Consider the following 24,531-nt stretch of genomic DNA (forward strand, 5'->3'; position numbering starts at 1 on the left):
CAATGGTTGAAATTCTGATGCATTTGAAGCCAATGGTGGAAGAGTGATGGATGCGATTTGATTTACCTTGAATGCCTGAGCGACTCATTTTGCTCGGCTTATAAATGACAGCGTGAATATAAGAGTTCATTTTGATAATAAGAAAATTTAAAGTTTGGCTCAACAATCTGGAAGAACAAAATGAATCTTGACATGGGTCTAAAAATAAGAACATCTGTTTGCAGCAGGAAATAGTCATGATTTATGGTTCCAACATCACTGTGTGATATGTTGTTTCACTTTGTGGTAATTTACAGCATTTAATGTACTATATAAATCGACATAAACTGAGGTAATGCTCCCTCAAAATGCAATAAAAGGAACAAAAATGTAGAATATAAATGTTTGGTTTCCTGTGTGAAAGTTTTGGTTTTACAGTGGAGATTCATGTGGGAAGAACAGAATGATTCCAAACCAAAATTGCCCCCTAGGCAGCTTTGAAGTTTTGCTGGTGTCAGCATCCTGTGCACACATGAAGTGCAGGACACTGGAGGGAGTCCCATGGGGGACCTCATGTGCCATCACCCTATTGATGAATTTTTATCTACAGTTTTACAAGCATGTCCTTCCTGCAAAGTTCTAAAGCCCACCCAAATGCCCCTGAGTCACACACATTTATCTTATTTCTTTGGCTGATAATACAACTTTGTATTTTTTTTTCAAGTCTAGTAAACGATTTTATATGAAATTGTCCCTGATCCTAAAAAGCGGTCTGCCTTTGAATGTATTTCAGAACTCTTACAAAGCTCTAAATCAATATCATTTTATTCAAAACACATTAAAACTGGAAAATTGTGCTATGCTACCATGAAACCGCATGGATACCTCTCCAACAAAGAATTCACAACCCTAAACATTTCACCTGTATCCCCCAGAGTCATATCTCTTACACCTGCTGAGTATAGCCTTGTTGGTAGGGACGGCAGGAGAGGCTGGGTCAGGGCAGAGGTGAAGATTTTGCAGGAAGAGAGTCAAAGAATCGTAAGGTACAAACTTCCAGTGCTTTCCACGGAGGACGAATTGATGGGTAGTTCCTGTAATGAACAATCAAGCTATTTGACCCTGGGGAAAAATTGCATAAATAGTAAAGTCATGTGAATATATAGACTAAGTTTTTTGTTTTGATTTGTTTTGTTTTGAAGATTTTATGTCTTTGTCAGAGAGAGAGAAAGAAACAGAGCACAAACAGGGGGAGTAGCAGAGGGAGGAGAGGCTGAGCAGAGAGCCCCACGTGGGGCTAGATCCCAGGACCCTGGGATCATGACCTGAGCTGAGGGAAGATTCTTAACCGACGGAGCCACCCAGGCGCCCTATATAGGGTAAGTTTTGAGGGAACTAGAAAGTTTGAGAACTCAGTGTCTTTGCTGTATATAGGGGGAGATGGTCTGGATTCTCAGACCCTTGCCCTGTGTCTACCAGAAGTCACGAGGTTCAGCTCGACCAGTAGTCTAGGAACCACGTGAGCGCAGTGACAGAGGGGGTGCCGAGCGCCACCTCCTTACGCTTGCATGCATGAAAATACCAAGGAGTTTAGTTAAAATCCTCCAGAGGATTATCTAGAATTTTCTGAACTTGACGCCCTTACAGAATCACACCTGTGCCTTGCCACCATCCGTCTCCATTACACAGATGACAAAACCGAGGTGGAGAGAGGCTAATGAGTCTAAAAGCCAACAGCTACTGAATGGAAGTGTCAGGGTCTGAAATCGTATCTGACACATCCGGGCCCACACGCTCCACTGCTCTACTTTTTCACCTCATCACCTAACGTCCATGGAGTTTCCTTATGTTTCCCTATTTAGAGAAACTCAAGATTTTCTCCAAAGATTTTATTTATTTATTTATTTATTTATTTATTTATTTATTTGAGAGAGAGAAAGAACCAGTGCGAGTGGGGGTAGGGGCAGAGAGAGAGAGAGAGAGAGAGAGGGAGTGAGAGAAATCCCAAGCAGACTCCTCACTGAGCGCAGAGCTCCATCTCACTACCAAAGATCATGACCTGAGCCTAAATCAAGAGTCTGGAACTTAACTGACTGAGCCACCCAGGTGCCCCTAACCTCAGGATTTAACTCATCATTCTACGCAGAGTGGGCCCTAAACTAGTGTTAACAGTATTAAGATAAATACTAAATAATATTAATAGATCTCTCAAACTTGCATCATCAAATCAATTATCTCAACAAAAGGAGAGAGGTTGTAGGACAAAACAGAGAGGCAAACCTTACTTTCACTTCTGACCATAGCTTACTTTCTATCCCCACTGGGCCTTTACGGTTGACATATCCCGTCAGAAACATACCTCTCTCGATCTACCAAAATAGGTTTTCTCCTATTTTAGGAGGTTTTAAGACACTGTTTTTTTAAACATACATTTTTCCCCCCATGGGCTTTATTTGTATAAAACCTTTCAAAACTTCTTTAAACCTTTTACAATATTCCTTAATATACATTTGTATCTGTGAGTAGTTGTAATGCACACTTAATGTTTTGTAAAAATGCATATGTACACATATTGTTTATGGGTACTTAAGAGTGTAATTTCCTTAAGGGACTTCTAACATGGCTTCGTTTTCTTTGATAATTCTTTTTGGATCTATTTAGCTATCAGTAGATTATTCTATAATACTAGCAGCATAATTACAAGTATTTTTTTATCATAATCTTTATGAATATAAATGTGAGAAACTAATTACTATTCCATGCTTTTCCTTCGTAGAGTTTCTTGCCTTGGATAAATGCTTAGCCAATAAAAGAATTACAAGTTTTAACTTGGTAGGAAATTAGTGCACTTTTTCATTTTTATCTTATTATTTCTTTTCTCGACAGGAGCTTGCAATACAAGTTCATTCAGACTACTATTTATTGCTTTTTCGTGAATGGAGTTTAACATTCTCCTAAGGGAAAGACAAAAATCACAATTTTATTTTCACCCGTTTTCTTCCCATTTACTCTCATAACTAAGTTTATGGTGATGATTTCATAGAAATGTGCATTTTCTGAGAATTTTACATTATCATATAAAAATTCATGTTGGACTTTTGTGGGTGTTTGGTTTGTTTTCTACTTTTTTTTTCTCTTCACATATTAACTGTCATTCTAAAATGACTATTCTTACTGAAGCCTAATGATACTGCCCTGATAGGCCACCAAATTATTTTTAGGTGTCCAAAAGAGTTTCCCATTATTTAAATGTACCTTTTTATGTTATTTTACTATTTCTATTTCCTTTAAATGCTGAAGAAGAATATTCTCAAACCATTTTAAGAACAATCACATATTTTAAAGGCATCCCAAAAAGTAAAGTGCTTAGGGCTACAGGGCACTAAATTTGACGTGAACATCTGTTTGGATTGTCATATGCACAGAACAGACTCATTCTCAGTATAATGCAAAATAGAAGAATAGCATTGCTCCTCAAAAGAAAACTCATTCTGTCATATTGATGTCTGCAGAGTATGCAGATTTACACCGGTGAAGTTAACTGCTAAAGGAACATTAAAAAGAAGGTATTTGGGAATCCTGGAATGTCAATTCAAAGGTCATTAGCAAAGTGCTTATTTCAGGCTGGAGACAATAGGATTGCACATTTAGAGATGAATTACTGAATTGAAGGGAATGTTGTCTTCAGTGGGCATCGGAATTAAAGTGTTAGATTTTAAGGCTCAGTTACACATGTAAGTGCTTAGATTTGGGATTCCTACAAATAATTTTGGGGAAGAGTGTTTTTAAATTAGTTAACCGATGGGCAAGGGACTCTCAAATTTTGAAAACATACTGTTCATATCTGGATTAGGAAAACCTATGATTAGGTTTCCTGTGGCAGGAGACTGCTGTTCACACTGACTGAGTCTATTTTGGTCCAGCATAAATAAGGGACGATCAATCTCCTTGAGTTTCCTGGTTTTGAATACAAATCATTAAGAGTCAGGGGGTAGGATCATGATGACCTTTTAACTCCAAAGAAGCATTGCTACTAAATGTTTAGAAGATGCAATTCACTCCCAGTAAAGTTGAAAGAGGATACATTAAGAGTCAGTTACAATAGCTCTGAAGTCTGCTTCCAATTGTCTACGTACTTTTTTTTTTTTCTACTTCCAAACAGGTTCTATTTAAGAATGAAGCAACAGGAAAGTGCACAAAATGGGATCTTTTAGCTCAAATAATTATTTCAAACTGAACACAATTGCAGAACTACTACCCCAGCTCAAGTAATGGAACATGACCGGCACCCCAGAAGCCCCCTTGTGACCGTGATCCCCACCCATCTGTCACCACTTTCCAGGCTTCTATCAGGACAGACTGAATTTGTCTGGTTTTCAAATTCAGGTAAACAGGGTCATAAAGTAGGTAATCATTTGTGCTTGCATCTTTTCATCAATGTCATTTTATATAACAATAGTTCATTTACTTTCATGGCTGTACAATCCCATTTTCTAAACCGTACACTTGCTACTTATCCGCTCTACTCCTGATGGACTTTTGAGTTGTTTTATGTTAGTGTTTGGTTGTTACAAATAATGTTGCCAGGAATAGACTTTTGGATGCCTTGTATGTTATATGTATGTTGCATGTATGTTGCATTTGCTGTGTAGCTGCTCTGTCATGTCATGCATATTGTCAGTATTAGCAGCTATCAGCCCACATTATCCTGAGTTGTTATTCCAATTCCACTAGCAGTGCGAAGTTTTCCAGTTGCAGCATATTCGATGTTACCAGGTTTTTAAAATTTTGCTACACCTTCTGATGCAAACACACATACACAATATTTTTCTGAGAGTAAACAGCAAAGTTGATAGCCTTTATCACTACATATTTTAGTATGTTTCTGTTAAAAACAAGGACATTCTCTTACAAAACCACAGAATGACTATACAAAAATGGGGAACTAATATTGACACATGCTATTATTTTTCTAGGAATCTGTCCACTTCACATGAATTTTCAAATTTATTTCTTTAAAGTTTGTCACAATATCATCTCATATATAGAATCTGTGATGCTGTTTTGTTTCCTATTTCTGATATTATTTATGCCATCTCTCCTATTAAACAGTATTTCCAATACTTTTTGATCTCTAATTGCAGACATTCTATCTAATAAAGGAAACTCCTTCAATTTTCTATTTAGCTATGATTACTTTTTTATCACAAATAGATTTGAATTCATACATTTTTCTTATTCTATTAAGTTTTTTAAATTGGCTTGTTTCTTCTATTTTCTTTGAGTAGGTTTGTTGTTCTATTTTTAACTTCTTGAAGTTAATTGATTTATTCTGTATTTTTTCTCAGTTATGTGCATTACTTGTTATACATTTTCTTTTAATGCCGTTTTCTTTGTGTGTGCCAAGTTTTGAAATCTAAGTTTTAAATAATATTTAATTCTAAATATTTTCAATTCCCATCATTCCATCTTTTCTTTCCTTTGTGGGTTGTTGAAAAGCATGGTATGTAATTTCCAAATAAGTGGGGATTTTTCAGCTATCTTTATGTTGTTTTTTCAAGCTTAATTGCATACTATTAATAGTGTATATTCTGTGAGATTTCAATTTTGTGGAATTTTATGACAATTTAATTTATGGTCTAGAATGGAGAGTTTCAACTATGGCACTATTGACATTTTAAATAAAATAGTTCTTTGCTGTGGGGTGGTCTTATTTAGTGGGATCCCTGCTCTCTACCCACTAGACACCAGTAGCACAATATTCTCCACCATTTCATGACAATCAAAATGTCTTTAGTCATTGACAAATGTCCCCTGATGGGGACAAAAATTGCCACTCCTTGAGGATCACAGGTTTAGAAAAGGGTCGTTTTTGTAAATATTCCATGTGGACTCAAAACCATTTCTACACATTTCCATTACTAGATTTATATACTATTGTTGGTCCATATTTTGATAATATGCATGTTTTAAAAAGCAATGCCTTATTTTTGTTTAAAATATTCAATATGCTTTTATATGTTTTACATGTTTTTCTCTTCCTTATATTCTTTAGCTCTGAGTTTCCATATTGGGTCATTTTGAAGAACATGTTTTTTTGTGTATCTTTTGGTATGGTTCTACTGGTGATGATTTCTCTCAGTTTTTGTTTGTATAGCTATTTAAAAGTAAATACCCACTACTGGAATTACTGGATCATATGGTAATTCTATTTTTACCTTTTTGAGGAACTCCATACTGTTTTTCACAGTGACTGCTCGAGTTTGCTTTCCCACCAACAGTTCAAGAGGATCCCTTTTTATCCATGTCCTCGCCAACATGTGTTTCTTGTGTTTTTGATTTTAGCCTTTCTGACAGGTGTGAGGTGAGGTACAGTTTTGATTTACATATCCCTGATGATGACCATCTTTTCATGTGTCTGTTGGCCATCTGTATGTCTTCTTTGGAAAAATGTCTATTTATACCTTCTGCCCATTTTTAAATTAGATTATTTGTTTAAGTGTTGAGTCCTATCAGTTCCTTATGTATTTTGGATGTTAACCCTTTATCAGATATGTCATTTACAAATATCTTCTCCCATTCAGTAGGGTTTCCTTTTAGTTTTGTTGGTTGTTTCTTTTGCTGTGTAGAAGCTTTTTATTTTGATGAAGTCCCAATAGTTTATTTTTTTGTTTGTGTTCCTTGCCTCAGGAGACATATCTAGTAAGAAGCTGCTACAGCTGACGTCAGAAAGATTACTGTCTGTGCTCTCTTCAAAGATTTCTATGGTTTCAGATCTCACATTTAGGTCTTTAAACTATTTTGAATTTATTTTTTTGTATGGTGTATGAAAATGGTCAAGTTGTAGCTGACCAGTTTTCCCAATACCAATTGTTTAATTGACCATATAATTGCATATTTATTTTCAGGTTTTGTATTCTATTCTATTGATCTATGTGTCTGTTTTTGTTCTAGTACCATACTGTATTGATTACTACAGTTCTGTAGTATAACTTGAAACCTGGGATTGTGATACCTCCAGCTTTGCCTTTTCTTTACGCAATTGCTTTGGCTCTTCAGGGTCATTTGTGGTTCCCCATAAATTTTAGGATTGTTTGTTCTAGTTCTGTGAAAACTACTGTTAGTATTTTGCTAGAGATTGTATTAAATCTGTAGATTCCTTTGGGTAATATGGACGCTTTAAGAATATTTGTTTTTCTAAACCATGAACATGAAATGTCTTTTCATTTCTTTGTGTCATCTTCAATTTCTTTCATCAGTGTTTTATAGTTTTCGGAGTACAGATTTTTCACCTCTTTGGTTAGGTTTATTCTTACATATTTTATTATTTTTGATGCAACTGTAAATAAGATTATTTTCTTAAATGGGTATGGAATTCTAGGTTGATAGTTTTTTGTTGTGTTTTGTTTATTTGTTTGAAATACTTGGAAAATATAACTGTGTTATCTTGTAGCTTCCATTGTTTTAGTTTTGCTCTTACCATTTTCCTTTGAATGTAACACATCTTAATTTTATGAATTTTTTAAGGCTTTTGTCATAATCCCTGCTTTTTAGCAGTTTTACTATGATGTACCATATATGTGTGCCTGTGTGTATGTATATCTGCTTAGAGATCGTAGAGGTTTTAAGTAGCGTCCTAACAACTCTCATTAGTTCCGCAAATTTTGTATCATTGTTTTTGAAATATGCTCTCTTTTCTGTTCTTTTTTTCTTGTATTTAATAGCTCCAATGATATATATAATTAAGCTTTCTACCTGTATCCCTGTGTCTCTAAAATCTTTTTATACCTCCATGTTTTAATCTGTTCATTTTGGGGAGATAAATTCTTCAGATATTCTATCTAGTTTACTCATTCTCTCTTTAGTTGCATCTACTCTACTGTTATATGTATTTATTATGTTTTCTTTTCTTGTCTTTCTTTCTTTTTTAAACCTCGTGTTGAGCACTGACTTTTAATAGATCGCAACAAGGGAGTTGCTTTGCTACGTACAAAACCCCTACCGAGAAGTAGGTCATCTATGAATACTTTATCATATTTATTTTCAGTTGCACCTATTTTATAATTCCGGTGTATATTTTCCATGGTTCCTTTTTATTAATTTCTATTCCTCTGTGGAAATTGTTAATTTTTAATTAATTTGTTGAAAATGTTAGATAAAGTTGTTTTAATTTGAGTGTCGTATGTCCATTATCTGCCTTTACTTACTCTGTTTTTTTCTCTTTAAAAAAAATTGTTTTTTCCTCTTTGCTTCCCTGGTAAAGTACATTGTTTTTTGTTGTTGTTTTTAAGATTTTATTTATTTATTTGACAGAGATAGACACAGCCAGCGAGAGAGGGAACACAAGCAGGGGCAGTGGGAGAGGAAGAAGCAGGCTCCCAGCGGAGCAGGGAGCCTGATGCGGGGCTCAATCCCAAGACCCTGGGATCACGCCCTGGGCCAGAGGCAGATGCTTAATGACTGAGTCACCCAAGCACCCCAGTACATTGCTAATAAAAAACTGAGTAATAGTTTGGAAAAGGAAATGTTTTATTTTCTTTTGGAAAGATATTTTTTCCTGTTAGGAGCTGAGAGACTGTGTCAGTTATCTTATTTCAATATTATCTTATTTTAAGCAATAACATCTCAGTCATCAACGTAGCTGCTCTCTATCTTATTCCCCTTGCTATGATTGTAGAGCTTTTTTTTTAAAATCACAGGCTAAATTTAGGTTGCTTTGCCAGACTGCCTCGAATTTTGGTGTATCCTGAACTTACATTTGTATCTTACAGTACTTGAGGATGTCAATACTCTACTTTTGTTTTTTTCAAGGTCTCTACAGTATCCCCCAGAATCACCAGGTTTCCCTCGAGGATTTAAACTTTCCAAATGCAGTTCAGTTATGTTGGATCTTGGAAGCTTCTCAAAATATTCCTACAGATTAAAAGAAAATTATCCAGTTTTTTTTTTTCTTATTTTTCTCAATTATCTGTTCTGCCATTTCCAGGAGTTGAGTTTCATTGCCTACTATCAAATGTGAAAGTATAAAATATGAAGAATAGTCTCCTTTTTTTTTTTAAACCTTCTAAGGATAAACAGCTCTAATCTACCATTAGTCATGAGAATAAAAGTCCCATTTACCAAAAAGAGAGCAGCAACTAATATGAGGGCACCTTCTCACACATACAATCTTCAAAGATACCCTTTCTTAGGTGGGCACTGAGGCAGCTTTGCTATTCTGCTGTCAAATCCAGCACATGTGTGAATTGTTCTAGAGGGCTTAACACTGAGCTGCAGCTAAAATTTTAAGCATTAAGTACATGAGAAATTAGAATCAACTTCAGTCATGAAGATAAGCTGGTGAGACACTTTAATGGATTGTTCTCATTTTACCCGTAATATTCCATGTGCTGTAGAGTCTTGACTGTGGGTTAGTGTCTTTTCTAGGGTCTAAAGTTTTCCCAGAAGAAATAGGAATTCTATTTTGATATACTATTAAATTGACAAGGTGAGTATTTACTTGCTTTTCCAAGAACATAATAACATTTGAAACTATTGACAACATTTCCTTGGTTGCCAAGACAACATTCCAACACTAACTTGAGAATAGGCTTTTCGATATTACACAAAGCGAAAATACTTCGATTCTTTATTTAAAAAGAAGAAATTTATTAAGCATATGAAGAGAGGAACACCTATAAGAATGCACGATGAATCCGCTGCTACAAATTAAAAATGTTCCGTCCACAGTAGCTACTACTGTCACTTGGCCAATTAACATCAAGTTATACTCGTGTGTGTGTGTGTGTGTGTGTGTGTGTGTGTGTGTGTGTTAAAGAAAGTAGCAAAGAACAGGTGAAAAAATTTAAGAAAGGGCAAACTAATCATATACCTTTGAAAGTGGCATTTTCATATTTAAGCTTTTCTTAATGCTCAGATTGACTACACGATCCCTTTCAGAGCCATTCCCTAAACTTTTCCTTAATTGAATGATATAATTTTACACAATTATTCAGTTATGGTATTGTATTGTAGTTCTGAAAGAGGGCATAGATTTTACTCTTCCTCTTTCTACCAATATAAAGCTGAGACTTCTGCTATCAACAGTGCCGGGTGGCCCCTGCAGTGTAGGGTAACTGACCAGCTGCTAAGAAATTTCAGCAATTGCCATAACGCAGGAAGTTAACATATTTATCAGATACTTGAGATGAAAAAATGGTATTCATGGGGACTTTTTACCCTATGCCATCTGGTCCTGAGGTGCCTATTACATCTATTATCGACTCATTAAAGTCAATGAGGTGAATAACACAATTAAACTTGTTTACTTGTCATGTAACAGTCAGTTAACATTGAAATGTAACTTCCAGTTTCCAGTACCACTATGCAGCACAAACCCATTCCAACAACACTAAGTGATACCCAAAATTAATCTCAGATTAATATCTCTCAAAATTATAGTGCAATTTAAAAGTACATGAATATTTGAGGGTACTTTTTAACATGCAAATGCCATATAACAGTCACAATGAAGATTAGTCTTTATAATTAAAACAATAAAACAGAAATAAATGGCCAATGGGGACCAAATACAGGATACATATTCCTGCACTCCCCTAATCATTCAGCTGCAGATGGCTTGCACATTTGCAAATAGCTTGCAGAAAATATGGATCCATTTGTGTAGGCAGGGCAGCAAGAGGCAAAGCTATCAGAATTGAAAAGCTTATTTCTACAAAGCAGTTTAAGAATTCATTACTAGATAAGCTCTTAAATATGGACATACATGGTTGTGGCAAGATAAAAACATCATTCTTGCTATTTTAATTTACACCCAGTATTCCATGATGAAAATAACGTAAAAATTATCTTTTGATTTAATATTGGACCTAAGAAAAACACTATAAAAAAAGGTTTAAGACTTTATAAATATTTATGTAGTTTTATAATAATAACACATTCCTCAAGTACTTCTAAGTGAGTTAACACTTGAAATAAAACAAAATGTGCCTTTTTCACTTGTAAGTACTTCTGTATATAAAGCGAGTTAACATCATTTGTTCATTATACATGTTGGAAATTCAGATAAATTAATGAAATCCCAGCTTTAAAACTAAGTCTTCCTGAATAACTGTTCAATGGCTTCAGAAATAGGCATGGGCTTCATCACTCATCATATAATCATGTATGTATTTGATCAATACATGTTTGGAGAAGAAAAAAGATATAGGGACAGAAAGAGAGAGGAGAGAGAGATTTTCAACTACAAGTGGGCATGCTGTTTTCTGAAAAACCCTTAAACTAAAATAATTTTAGATTATTTTTTCACCTTTATCTGTGTGCATACCCAGCAACTGATAAATACCACTCTTTGGGCTACAAGAACTCTTTACTCAGCTTAGAAATGAAGTCCTCTTTTGCTTTGTTTTGTTTGTTTTTAACCTAAGTAACTCAATTTGAATTCACACTGTAAATTCTACTTGGAAAGAAAAAGTGACCAAAATCATCCAGCCATTCATTCTCACCTCACTACATCATTATGACTGGAAGTTCATGCTCTTCACGGTACAGAAATAAGATAGAAAACCAGTGAATACAAATAAATATCCATTGCATCGATATGTGTGGAATGATGAAAAAAGCTACACTTGAGCAATTAAGTAATTGAAAATGGTCATTGCAATGAAATCCTCCTAATATATTTTAGGGACTTAGCACTTTAAAAACAATGGATTCACTTCTTCATTCTAATCTAAATGAAGATATTTGCTGGGCTATGACAACAAAGTATAATAGGCTTTGAAATCCCATGCATTTCTATAATCATAGGTCTTACCTAATTAAATATATATATATTTTTATATATATATTTAATATATTATATATATATATATATATATATATATATATATATATATATATATATAAAGAACCTAACTTTTTAGGGTCAAAGTAATCATTATTTTAGAATAGTGTGATGTATTGATTGCTCTTCAGAGTGTAAGGTTTCCATGTAGGTTTGAGAAAGAATTGTGATGTTTTCTAGTCATACATAGATAAGGGCAAAGGTTAACTGGTGTGCGTGTTGAGCTTATTGATAACTTTCAAGTAACAAAAGTCCTTTTCCATTAAATAGTGCATCTCCAACAGCACTTCAAAGAAAACATTATGTAACAATTAGATTGACTTCAATTTGGGTCAACCTCATGACTATCTAATCCATTTGAACATGCAATGTAGACTTCAATCACCTAAAGAAAAAAATCCACTTGCTTTTTTATAAATGGAATTTAAACTATGTAAAAATATACATTGTCAAAAGTGCCATAAATTCTGGATGCTATTCAACAGGAAAAGACTTGAGAACACAATCCAGAAAAATACCCTTGTATCACATGGTGCTCTCCATACATGGTCTATGTAGGAAAAATAATTGTATGAAGCCAGGCTATTAATTGTTGGATCAGGTAACCTTCTTAAAAGGAAAATTGATCCTCAAACGGACACTTGGGATGGAATGATAGCAGCCGATCCATATGGACCAGGGTAAGTAAATACGGGAGTACGTATTTCATTTTGGGAAAATGGGGAAAGGAAGAAAATTTGAGAAGATGAAGAATCTCTTAATGCATCTTTAAAAATACATTTAATCAAGAGCAAAACTGACCTAACCATAAAAGAAAAAAGAAAAAAAACAGGCTGAAAGATAACTTTTAAAATACAGCATTTTAACTCTAAACTATTTTTTTCTTTTATAATACTAGCACTAATTTTACCTACTCTGAATATAACCCAGTGGAAAAAGCATTTTTATGGAACCAGTGATATATAAAATGCATGGTAATTTTTTTTACACCTCATGTAAGAAGTAAATTTACATCTCATGTGAAAAATAAATTTAAAATGATTACCGAGCACTTTTCAAATAAAGTACAATAAAATGCTTAATAATGTTGAGTAAGTAGTAATGGATTCAAATCTGGAAACATAAAACTAGACAAGTAACAGCATCCACAGTAATGGAAATTAATACTTTCGGAACTTTACATTAGGATGAGAAGGTCAAAAGCCCATGAGCGCTGTAAAAGGTGCTCTGAATTGTTCATGCTTTATGGCTCATCAAAAAGCTTCAGCACTTTCACTTACGGTGAGCATGTCACCAGCAACTTGCTCGTCCCTCTACCTGTGAGAGAGAGCTTGTTTGGACAAGTTTAGAACACATCAAAAATGAACTTCCCAGCATTTTAGTTTATTTGGGGGGAAAGCAACACTTCCTGTTTTTTTTTTAATTTTTTTTTTAAATGTAAACACTTTAAAGGATTATCAAAAAGTCTCAATAGTCTTCATGGATATCAAATCACCCTGAAAGACTGGTGTTTTGATGATTTCAGTGTAAATAAATCAAAAACATATGGATTCTATTTCCGTCCAAATGCACAAGGTTGTAAAAATCAAGGACAAAGTAGTTCCAAAAGGGGCACTCGGAGCTTTGACTTCAAGTGTTTGAAAGCAGTTCAAGATGTCCAATGAAACCGACCTGCAGACAGAACACACCGTTCAGACTATATTTTGTTGCAGGACAAGGATGGTTTCTACCGACAGGATGGGATTTTAGAGATTCTAACATGCCGTGATGAAATCAGATAGTGATTGAAAGATATTGTGAAAATTAATAGACATGGTGTAAAAGAATGTATCTACGGCTTGCAGCAAAAAGGGTGTTTTTAATTCACTGTCTTGGAATCAAGTTAGGAAGTAGTTAATTATGGTTTAATTGGAACCTTCTTACTAACTACATTTCAGATTATTTTACTGACGCCTCACCTTGAAAGGAACTCTCCTTGAGAAGATTCAAATATAAAAAAGAAATAGAAAATTGTTCTACCTTTGGCTGAAGGAATCAAGAACGAAGTCCACTTACCCCCGTTCCCTCTTTTTTATTACACCTTTTTTGAGATTTAATTCATATACCATATAATTCACCCATTTTGTGTACAATTCCAATGGTCCTTAGTATATTCACAGTGTTGTGCAACTGTCACCACAATCAATTTTAGAACATTTTCATTACCCCACAAAGAACCCCCATTCTCATCAGTGGTCCCATTCATACCAACCACTCCCACGTCAACCCAAAGAGACTACAAATCTGTTTCCTGTCTCTATGGGTCTAACAATTCTGGACATTCCAAATCAATGAAATCATATAATACATGATGTTTCGTAACTGACTTCTTTCACTTAGGATAATTTTTTCAAGGTCTGTCCATGCTCTAGCATGTGTCAGTACTTTTCGGAATTGCCACATATGTCATTGCACTGAAATACCACATTAATTTATCTCATCGGTTGATGAACATTTGGGTCATTTGTACTTTTTGGCTGTTGTGGATAATGCTGTTATAATCATCCATTCACATGTGTTTGTGCCAAAATAAGTTTTCATTCCTCTTGGGAATAAAACTACAAGTGAAATTTCTGAATCACATGATTAGTCTGTATTTAAACTTCTTGAGGAAGTACCAGACTGTATTCCAAAACAGCTGCACCATTTTACTTTCCCACTAGCCATGTGGGAGGGATCTAATTTCTCACTTCCTCACCAATACTTACCTTTTTAATGTTAGCCATCCTAGCACCTGTGATGGAGTACCTCATTGTGGTTTTGACTTACATTTCCCTTGGTTACAAGATAGACTCGTCCCTGGGCTCTAGATATTTATGTTCTAGTGGAGTAAGCTAGATGACACAACACACGATAGTAAATAAAACATTATTTCAGACAGTCAGTGGGACAGTGAAAAATGCGTGAAATACAATAATGTCATACTTGACCAGAAGGAAGGAGACTATTTTTAGACATCTGGAGGAGGGGCCTCTTGGTTAGGAGGTTTTGAGTTGAGTAACTTAAGTAAGGAGGATGAAAGAAAGCCCCTTATGATGAATTCAACAGAGCTATTGTTTCAGAGGGAGAGGCTAGCAAGTGCAAAGTCCTGTGGCAGAAATGAATTTGGCACTTTCTAGGAGCCTAAAGCAGCCTAAAGCGGCCGAGACATAGAAAGTGAGGAGAGGAGATGTGTGTTGTGTGACTAAATGAGGAATTCATGTAAAATGCTTAGAACAATGCCTAACACATATCAAAAGCTTAATAAATTCTGGTTATTATTGTTGCTATTATTTTATTACTGTTATATGTGTGAGTGAGGAAGTATAAAGATAAGATTTATTGAAAGAGATACAATTTTTGTGGATAAAATATTCTGTAGCTTTATTATCACTTTTAAAATTATTAATTTAGGGGCACCTGGGTGGCACAGTTTGTTAAGCATCCATTTCTTGGTTTCGGCTCAGGTCCTAATCTCAGGGTCCTGAGATCAAGCCCTGCATCCGGCTCCACGCTCAGCATAGAATCTGCTTGAGGTTCTCTCTCCCTCTCCCTCTGCCCCTCCCACTCGGGCATGCTCGCTCTCTCTCCAAAATAAATAAATAAATATTTTTTAAAATTATGAATTTATTTTTGGATCAGGTGGCATAATGGAAAGACCAGAGGTTTGGAAGCCCTGTGTTAAAAATCTCAAGTCTATCCCGTTTATAGCAAATACGCACAGAGTAGGATCAAGGGGAAAGTTTGAACGTTGAGTTAGTCTGTTTTGGTTCAATTTGGCCACTCAAGGCATTTCCATTTCTCTCCACCAACAAGCCTCCAGATGTGCAGGGCACCACTGTGCTCTGTGTACTTTTCACGGTCCTGGATTTGAGAGGGAGGCTGCCCACACTGTGAGGCTGAAGTGAATGTTGAATCAGGCCATGTGGTGTAGGAGATGAGAGTCCTCCTCCTCCAGGACAATGACTGGCTGCATGGTGACTGCTGTTTAAGTGCACCCTCAGAGTTTAATTACAGCGATGGGCATGCCATAGGTGTCTGCTTGGCACAGGCGAACAGTGCTCATTTAAATTCCAACTGGGTACTTCCCGATACTTACTTGGTACCTACCATGACTTCTAGCCCTGGTGGCAATAGTCTTTGCCCAGACCTGGTCTTCTTCCTACTATGGCCTCACTCTCTTCCCTGCTTACCGCCTCCAGCCTATGGAATGTTAAAAGAAAAAAAATAAATAATGTGGAGCATGTATCTGTCTAAAGCTTTTTTGGCTTATACTCAGACCTGGAATTATTAACTTAGAAGGAAAGAATGCATTGGCCCCTTTCACTTGTTCCACCTGCCTGGCCAGTCGTTAGGCATCAGTCAATGGAGGTGATATTAGGAGAGGTCCCACAGTGCTTGTTACTTTGATGGTATATCATGCCACCAGTTAACCTTTGCAATTCCTCCAGCTGAGATGAGAATGAAAGCACTCTCCTCCAAAGGACTGTGGTCATCAAAGGTGCATACCATCAACTATTCTATTGTGCAAGTTTTGATGCCTAAACCTCTGTCATTCCTTTAAGATAATGAAGTCTGTGTTTATTCTATATTTTTATTTATATTTTGGTTTTATAGAGGAATGCCAAGATTCCATTTTAGGGCCACTTCCCTTCACCTATATGCCCTTGTGGGTGATGGCTCTGGCCAGATGCTGAGACTTCCTGCCCTGCCCTCTACCTCTTCCAGACATGTCAGCTTCTTTGCTCTTTCTCAAGCATCACCTCCCCTCAGTGCTTTGCATTTTCTGTTTCCTCTGCATGGAGGTTCTTTCAATTTTTTACCCTTTGGCTTGCTCTCTCATTGCTTACTGGTCTTGCCTCAACCTGGGTATGCCCTACATCCAGTAAATGTTTTCTTTCTCTTAACAGCACTTAATACCATCTGACAGAATATGGATCTGTTTCCCTCAGCTACAGGGAAAGCTCATGGAGGTAAGTAAGAACTTTTCTTTTTTTCCTTTTCTTTCTTTCTTCCTTTCTTTTTCTTTCTTTCTTTCTTTTAACTGTCTTGCCTCACCAGTTACAAAAGTGTCTAACGTAATGCAGACATGCAATAAATATTGGTTTAGAGTTTGTCCTGAAATCCTTCATTTATTATCAAAGAGTATTTGGAGATAAAGCAGAGATACGAGTTAAGGCAGAGAGAGTTAGAGAAATTGGCCTGAATTTATGCACTGTTTTTAAAAGATCAAAGTTGAATTTAGAGAAACACAGCAAGTGTAAAACCAAATTAAGGCATTTAGATTAGTAAGTGAAAAAGTATAGGTAAGAAAGGAAGTACATGGAATTAGGTATTTATTTTGGATAAACCCTGATATAATGTAGGTCACTTTCAAAACACATGAAAGTCATGTAATTTCGTTTTCTGATAATGTTTTAATGATCCTCTTGGCATTCTGCCTTCTCTACCCAGATGACTGCAATAGTCTCGCGAGTCAGAGCTTTCTACCTGGCTACTATGTGTCTCTGATCAGAGTTTTCTTTCTTCTATTTTTCTCCCCAGAGAACCAGGTTGGGAGGGGTAGTGCTTGCAGAATAGAAATTGGCTAAAAATCATGGCACCAGATACACAAGGCTATTTTTTTTTTTTCCTTTGGTGGGCAACAGAGGGTGTTACAAGATAATAAAGATTATTTTTATTTAAGGTGAGCTGTATCACTTAGCTCTCTCGAGTGAGAGACAGACAAGTGTATTGATAAAAATGTCTTCAAAATTACAGACTAGAGCTACTCTTCTCTCTGCATTATACATGAGCAAAAGGGAAGTAGACAGGGGGCTTAGTTAGGTTACAGTTTCTGAGCCAAAAGAAGAATGAAGGGCTGTGAAGACATTCTCAGCGCAGGCCAGTTGATCCAGGAAGTAATGGGAGCTTTCATGTTCAGCTCAGGATATTCAGATGATAAGAAATACCCACTTTGAGGAAGAGGGCTGAAAACACCAGTTGACTTGAATTTTAATTGGTTCTACATTTGAGAGGACATACAGGTCATGGAGAACCCAGTATTTGTCTCTCCAAGTCCTACCACTGCATTTCATTGCATGAAAATGATCAGAATAGAGTAATTCCCACCCACCCACCCCCCAAAGAAGCAAAAGCAAAATTAAACTAAAACAACAGACAGAAGGGAAGAAATAGTCTTCACTGGCTGAGCAATAATGCTCTAATCCCTTTTTCAAATTATTGATTTATTCTAGTAACAGACTCCCAAGAGAATTAGCAGACTCTCTGCAAGGTTAAATCCTTGCTACTCCAAAACTGGTCCTTGGTTGGTCCAGAATTATCAGCTGTTGCCTGGAATTCTTAGAAATGAAAAATCTCAGCCTACCCCAGACCTACAGAAGCAGAATCTGCAAGTCTAACAAGATCACCAGGTGATTCTTAACGCACATTAGCATTTGAGAAGGGCTTGGTGAAACTCTGTGTTCATTATTCAAATGCATTCAGGGATAAGGCAGGGAGTATAAGCAGTAAAGTACAGCCTGGCATGAGGTAAAATGAGTGGCCTCAGCTGAGACAAAGGACAGTGAGGGCATGGTACTCAAGAAATGTCAGTTTATTGTAAGGGAAAAGATCATACCCTGTCTGGGAAAGAAAAAAAAATCTTCTGGCCATATTTTCCAACTCTTGGTTGAAACTGTGATTTAGCATGAGTTATAAGAAAATGCCATTTTAAGTAGATCAACACCAAAATGAAGCCAGCCTTAGTGACCTCGAATGGCACTGGAGGTCAGGATATGTGGGAGCAGAGGGCGTTTCAAGACAGTGCCTTGCGACTTGAAAGATCAGCAGGAGGGGCGCCTGGGTAGCACAGCGGTTAAGCGTCTGCCTTCGGCTCAGGGCGTTATCCCGGCGTTATGGGATCGAGCCCCACATCAGGCTCCTCTGCTGCGAGCCTGCTTCTTCCTCTCCCATTCCCCCTGCTTGTGTTCCCTCTCTTGCTGGCTGTCTCTATCTCTGTCAAATAAATAAATAAAATCTTTAAAAAAAAAAAAAAAAAAGAAAGATCAGCAGGAACAACAGGTCTCCAGAATTAATAAGGGAGAAGAGCTTAGAAAGAGACAGTTGAAATACAACTTTGCAACTTTGCTTTCTTATCCAAACAGGAACCAGACACTGCTTGAAGAGAATAAGGAATGTGTCCCAGTGGCCCTTGTTTGGAAGTGGGTAGAACCAAGAGCGTCCACACTAGCTCTGCTTATCCTGCAGCTCCTGCTAGAACCCACAGTGGTCCTCATCTATTTTCCTCTGTTAGGTTAACGACTAAACCAATGCCATGTACCTTTGATTACATTATTCTGGGTGCTATAGCCTGCTACCTCTATTTCCATGATTTATTTTTGACCCGTGAAAGGGTACATGTCAACATAATTTTCTTCTCTCTTCATGAAAGTTATCTTGTCCTCATGCTATAACTTTGCTGTCTTCACCATTACCACTTTTATGTATATCTATATTGCTTTTGTTTTCGATCCAATTTACGCAGATTGCTTTGAGTCTTGTTTGTATGACATACATTGTTGTCCTGCTAATCCAAATTCCCTATGTGATGATGTGATTTAGCTGAGAGCATTTCATAGGTGATATTCTGCTTCATTCTGCATACCCTATATTTTCCCAGCATTATGGTACGTTATGCTAATTTTTTCCCTATATCCATTGGCTCTTATGTATAAAATTGCTTCTAGCTCCTCAACTGTTTGTTTGGTCTTGATAGACGAGTCGCTATTTATTCTGCCTCTCCCCTAAACTCAAATTCTTGGTCCACCTTACTAAGAACGAATCTAGACTCTTATCACAGCAACTGCAGTCTCTCATCCTATATTAACATTGGAACTGGATAGTTCTTTGTTGTGGGGCAGGGGGCTGTATTGTGAATTCCTGTTCAACAGCATCCCCCTGACACTATCTTCTAGATGACAGTAGCATCCAGCCTGTGGCAAACAAAAATGTCTCCACATATGGCCATATGCTCTGTAGGTCACAAAACCACTCCTAGTTGAGAACCACTTGTCTACTAAAATTTGTCTCCTAAAGTCACTACTCACCAGAAACAAGAGCCCATTTTTAGTTTTTCCTTTATTGCTGACAGCGGGAAGCTGCTGGCACATTCCTTCTTCCTACTTCTCCTAACACTCCTCTGACTTTCAATGTGTCCCTTCCCTTCTTTGCCTCTCATAGTGCACTCCCTGACTTCTCCTTTCTTCTCTCCCTACTTGGTACCATTGCCTCATGATAACAATTGCTTTTATGGCTTCCATTATGCCCCTTCGACATTCTGATGATTGCCATGCCTCCATTTCTAGTCCGTGCACCTGCGCTGAGTTCCAGGCCTTCTGGACATCAATCCTGGAGTGTGCTGCCAGCGTGAATGTTTAGTTTGTCCGCTGTGTATTCCTACCTTCCCCAACGTACTTGGTGTCCATCATGTATCTTCTTTGTCACTTCCTATACCATGGCCCATCAAGTCTCCCTACCATCTCAAATTAAATTTATTAGCAAATCCTATTATTACAAACACATATATGTCTTCAATCTATTACCACAATATTTACCTAAAGCTAAAGAAACACCATGGCTTCCTCATCTCTTGTTTGCACGATTGCTACAACCTCATAAAAGGTCTTCTGGTCTAGACTTTGGTCCACCATACAAATTGCTGGCAAATTTACTGCCCTAGGAAATAAATCTGAACACGTCATTCCATTGATTAAAAGACCTCTGCTATCATGTATCACTTTTTGAATAAAATTCATACTCCTCAATATTGCATTTAAAGACCTTCATGATCTGACCCAATGCCTCTCTTTTGTCATCTTCCTTGGCAACCACCATGCACCATGTGGCCATCTCCTTGTGTAAAGGCACTGACGATTTTGCTCTTCCCCCATCCTGAGTGGCTTGCCCCACTTCCTGGCTGACAATCTCTTACAGATTCTTCCTGAAGAAGCTCTAATACTCCTCTCTGAAAGGGACTACAAGACATAGGCAGAATTAGGCACCGTAATGCTACTGTCATTCATCACAGTGCACTGCAAGTGTTTCTTTAGAGGTTCATTTTCCTCTAAGGAGCCATCATATCATATGACATCTCATACATGGGAATTAAAATTGAAGTTCTGGAGAAATCGTTCCGGCAGGATTTGGTCTCTGCTGTTACAAGCACTTCTTTGGTGGCAGAGCCTAAGTCTAGAATGTTATACTGCATTTTCCCTCACTGATGTCACTTCTTGTTGGAAGCGTAGAATAATGTGTAGATCTGGTTGATGCCTAACACGACGATTATTTGTCAAAAAAAAATCTAAATAACTTAAATGAAAGGGTTCAGTTGATTCAACTGTACATTTTATAATAAAATTAAGAAATGAAAGCAAAGTTCACAATATAGAGATATATTTAGGCAAATGAATGTTCATGTGTGTGCGCTGTGTGTGGAGGGAGAGAGGGAGACACAGAGAGACGGGATGAAAGAGATCATGAGAGACGAAAAGAAAGATTGTCTAAGCTACATTATTAAAGGAGGTACATTTTTAAAAACAATTTTTCTTGGTCTTATATTATCCAAAGCATGGAAACATTAGAAAATTTCACTATGATTAAAAGAAAAGAGAATATTTTGCATGTAAATGAAATTGAAACTTTCATAGAGCAAACTTTCATTAGAGCAATATAGGCATATTGTTATATAACAGCTTTCATATTTTAATCATATTAACTGCCAATAAATTTCATATCTCTTAGAAATAGGAACGCAGAAATATATTTTGAAATGTAATAAAAAGGAAATGTATGTTTGTATTGGATTTTCCATTTTCAAATGCCAGGAGTCCTCATTAAAGATCTTACCAGCTGAGTATTTTCTTTGCATTTCGTTTAAATGCAAACAACTTTCTATAACCTGAGCCAATTAACTCCATCATCTTAGCGGTACCGAATTGTACTTCAGATTTCAGCTTTACTCATAATGGGCTAAAGTCTTTGACTCATGGCTCAAAACTGATGCTATCTTGAAAATGAAAGACCAGTACTTTCTCCGCTAATCGTCTTCAAAATATCGACTCCGTGTCCATGAATGTCCATCAGTGCGAAGGGATAAATCAGCAAGGTTATCGCGACGGAGTCTGATCAGTGATCTCAGCCTCACTCGTTCCCAGGGCCGAGCCTAATAACTGAGTCGATATGCTCAAATCCATCGTCCACGGCAGCCATTTTATTAGAGAAAAGACATTTTGCCCATTCTTCCTAATTGTTTAAGTTCCAGTCTTACTGATCATTTACCACATTGCCTTGTAAATGGGAAATAAGACATTTGTTAGGGATTCTTTTGGGTACCTTTGATGGGAAAACCAAACAAACAAGGAAAGAAAGATATGAGGATCAACTGCAAATGTAAAAGACACGATCTTTTCAGGAAAAGTCAAGTTTTTTAAGACCAATGAGCATGATATGATCTTTAAGAGGCCTCCTGCTTAACCTACATAACACCCATGGGCAGCACAATGCTCTTTGTCACCAAAAACAAAAACGTAAAGCCTCTTTTCCCATCTCCTATGTGGGAATTAAAATTGAAGTTCTAGAGAGATCTTTCCATCAGGACGTGGTCTCTGTTGTTACAAGCGCTTCTTCGGTGGCGGAGCCCAAGTCTAGAATGTTTTACTGCATTTTCCCTCACTGATGTCACTTTTTGTGGGAAGAATAGAATAATGTGCAGCTGCTGCTCCATCAGGTTGACTGGCAAGTGATTTCAGAGCTTCATCCTAATTAGATCAATAAAAGCTAATCCCTATGAGAGTATAAATAAGGCTTGCCAATTACACACTTAATTTAGAGAGAAGTAGTACTATTTTCAGTAAGTGGAACTATTATGACTCTTCCATTGCTCTTCTCCAACATTTATTCCCTTGGATCATTGAGCCGCAGATGTAACCTTAGAAATGTGACGAGGGCCGAGTATGATGGGTAGAAGGAGGAATCATTGGTTGAAACTTACAGCTGCTTTGAGGATTATGCATTGATTAAAGTAGAGAAAAAATTAGTTTTGCAAAAGGTCACATGATTGGAGAATAATTGCTCCTAAGCTCCTGTAAGTGGTAGAAACCCAAAGATAATTATAAGTGTCTATGTTAAAGTGACTTAAAATCATTCCACTTGACCGTATGTATAAAAGGTCAAGAAGTAACCCAGCACGACAATCTGCTAGCGGCGACCGTGTTATACAGGTAGTGCTCCGGTCAATTCTCCATCATCGCTAGTAATGAAACAGCCTTGGCCCTGAACTGCTTTCACTGTCTGCAGGCGGAATGTGTGTCCACTGCCAACAGAGTCACTTTCTATCGACTAGGAATTGATTTGGTCCTGTGCTTTATTCTGCATGCAGAATCACCCATTACAACCCAGCTATTGCCATCAGGATGGATGCAAATTATCTATTCTTCCACAGTGGATGAGAACCAATGAAGAAAATTGAATTTTTTGGTTCTGACAAAATACACCAATTGGGGATTTTAATATTTGATTTACGGTTTTGCAGATGTGCATTTATTTTAAAATTGATTTAGCTTTCCAGTTCATCGACCCTTCCTTTCAACATTTATTTTAAAGTAGAATGATTGAAGTACGTCTAATTCCTTAACATTGTATATGTGCGCCATACATGGGCACATTGGGTTTATAAAGATGCATGCGTCCAGTACACTATTGAATAAAACGTCATTTAAAAAGCGGTTGGTGAGCCTATATTCTAATTAGAGTTATTTACAATAGTATTTATATTTAGTCAATAAAATATAAGTGTAACTTTTCACTATATGCGAGGCAATAATCATAATTTCTATTATATAGGTCTTAGGTGAGTATGCATCTGAGTTATAAAATGATCAGTGAGGAGTCATCACTATCTGCGGTTCTGCTGATGTGTATATCCAGTCCTGCAAGCAGAGACCTCTCTGTTCCTGCTCATCACAGTGCGGCTTCAGAGAAAGCTCCCCTCAGTGTACGGTCTGGGCAACATAACCAGCGTCTTTCAATTTAGGACAATAGGCAGCTGAGAGAGCACTTCGTCAATTTCACAGAAAAAGGTAATAAGACATTTATCTTTAATTCACATTTTATATAACTTTCATACCCAAGACAGTACATGCACTTTAGGGAAATATGTCAAACTTAAATATATCATCTGTCCTTGGAGAAATAAAAAGTATATGTATATATAATTAATTTATAATATATTTATATCTTGTCCAGGTAACGTGGAGAATAGATACCCAGATAATGTTTGGGATTCTATTTACCTCCCAGAGTTATGCAGAGAAATTCTGGCATTGGTGGTGTGTATAGGTTACTAATTTTAAGAAAGTCATACTCTTCTTCAGACAGAACAGAACTGGGGGTATGGTGACGGGATGTTCTCCCACCTCGAACAAGAACAGGGCTAAGCATGAGATCAAGGCTTCAGCCTTCCAGTCATGATCCCTGGGGAACTCCTTCACCTCGCTGAGCTCTCTATGTGACTCAGAGGGCTCTTGGTCTAACGATAAGTGGCCCTTCTCTCTTTTGGTGGGGACAGAAGCTACCATCCATGGAGGAAGAAAAACGAAGACAAAGGAAAGACAAGTTTATAGAAAGTCTCTGAAGTGATGTTGAACAGCTAA

The 24,531-nt window shown here is 36.9% G+C and overlaps 1 long non-coding RNA gene across 1 annotated transcript; it reads left to right on the plus strand.

Moving 5' to 3' along the window:
- Window positions 1-4,057: 4,057 nt before the first annotated feature.
- Window positions 4,058-22,723, plus strand: LOC123802235 (uncharacterized). Its single transcript, XR_006782465.2, has 3 exons — window positions 4,058-4,365; window positions 16,753-16,815; window positions 18,988-22,723. It is a non-coding gene; the product is annotated as an uncharacterized LOC123802235 (long non-coding RNA).
- The last annotated feature ends 1,808 nt before the right edge of the window (window positions 22,724-24,531 follow it).

This window comes from Ursus americanus, chromosome 10 (genome assembly GCF_024610735.1).
Source record: "Ursus americanus isolate L20-20 chromosome 10, mUrsAme1.1.p, whole genome shotgun sequence".
NCBI classification, from domain to species: Eukaryota; Metazoa; Chordata; class Mammalia; order Carnivora; family Ursidae; genus Ursus; species Ursus americanus.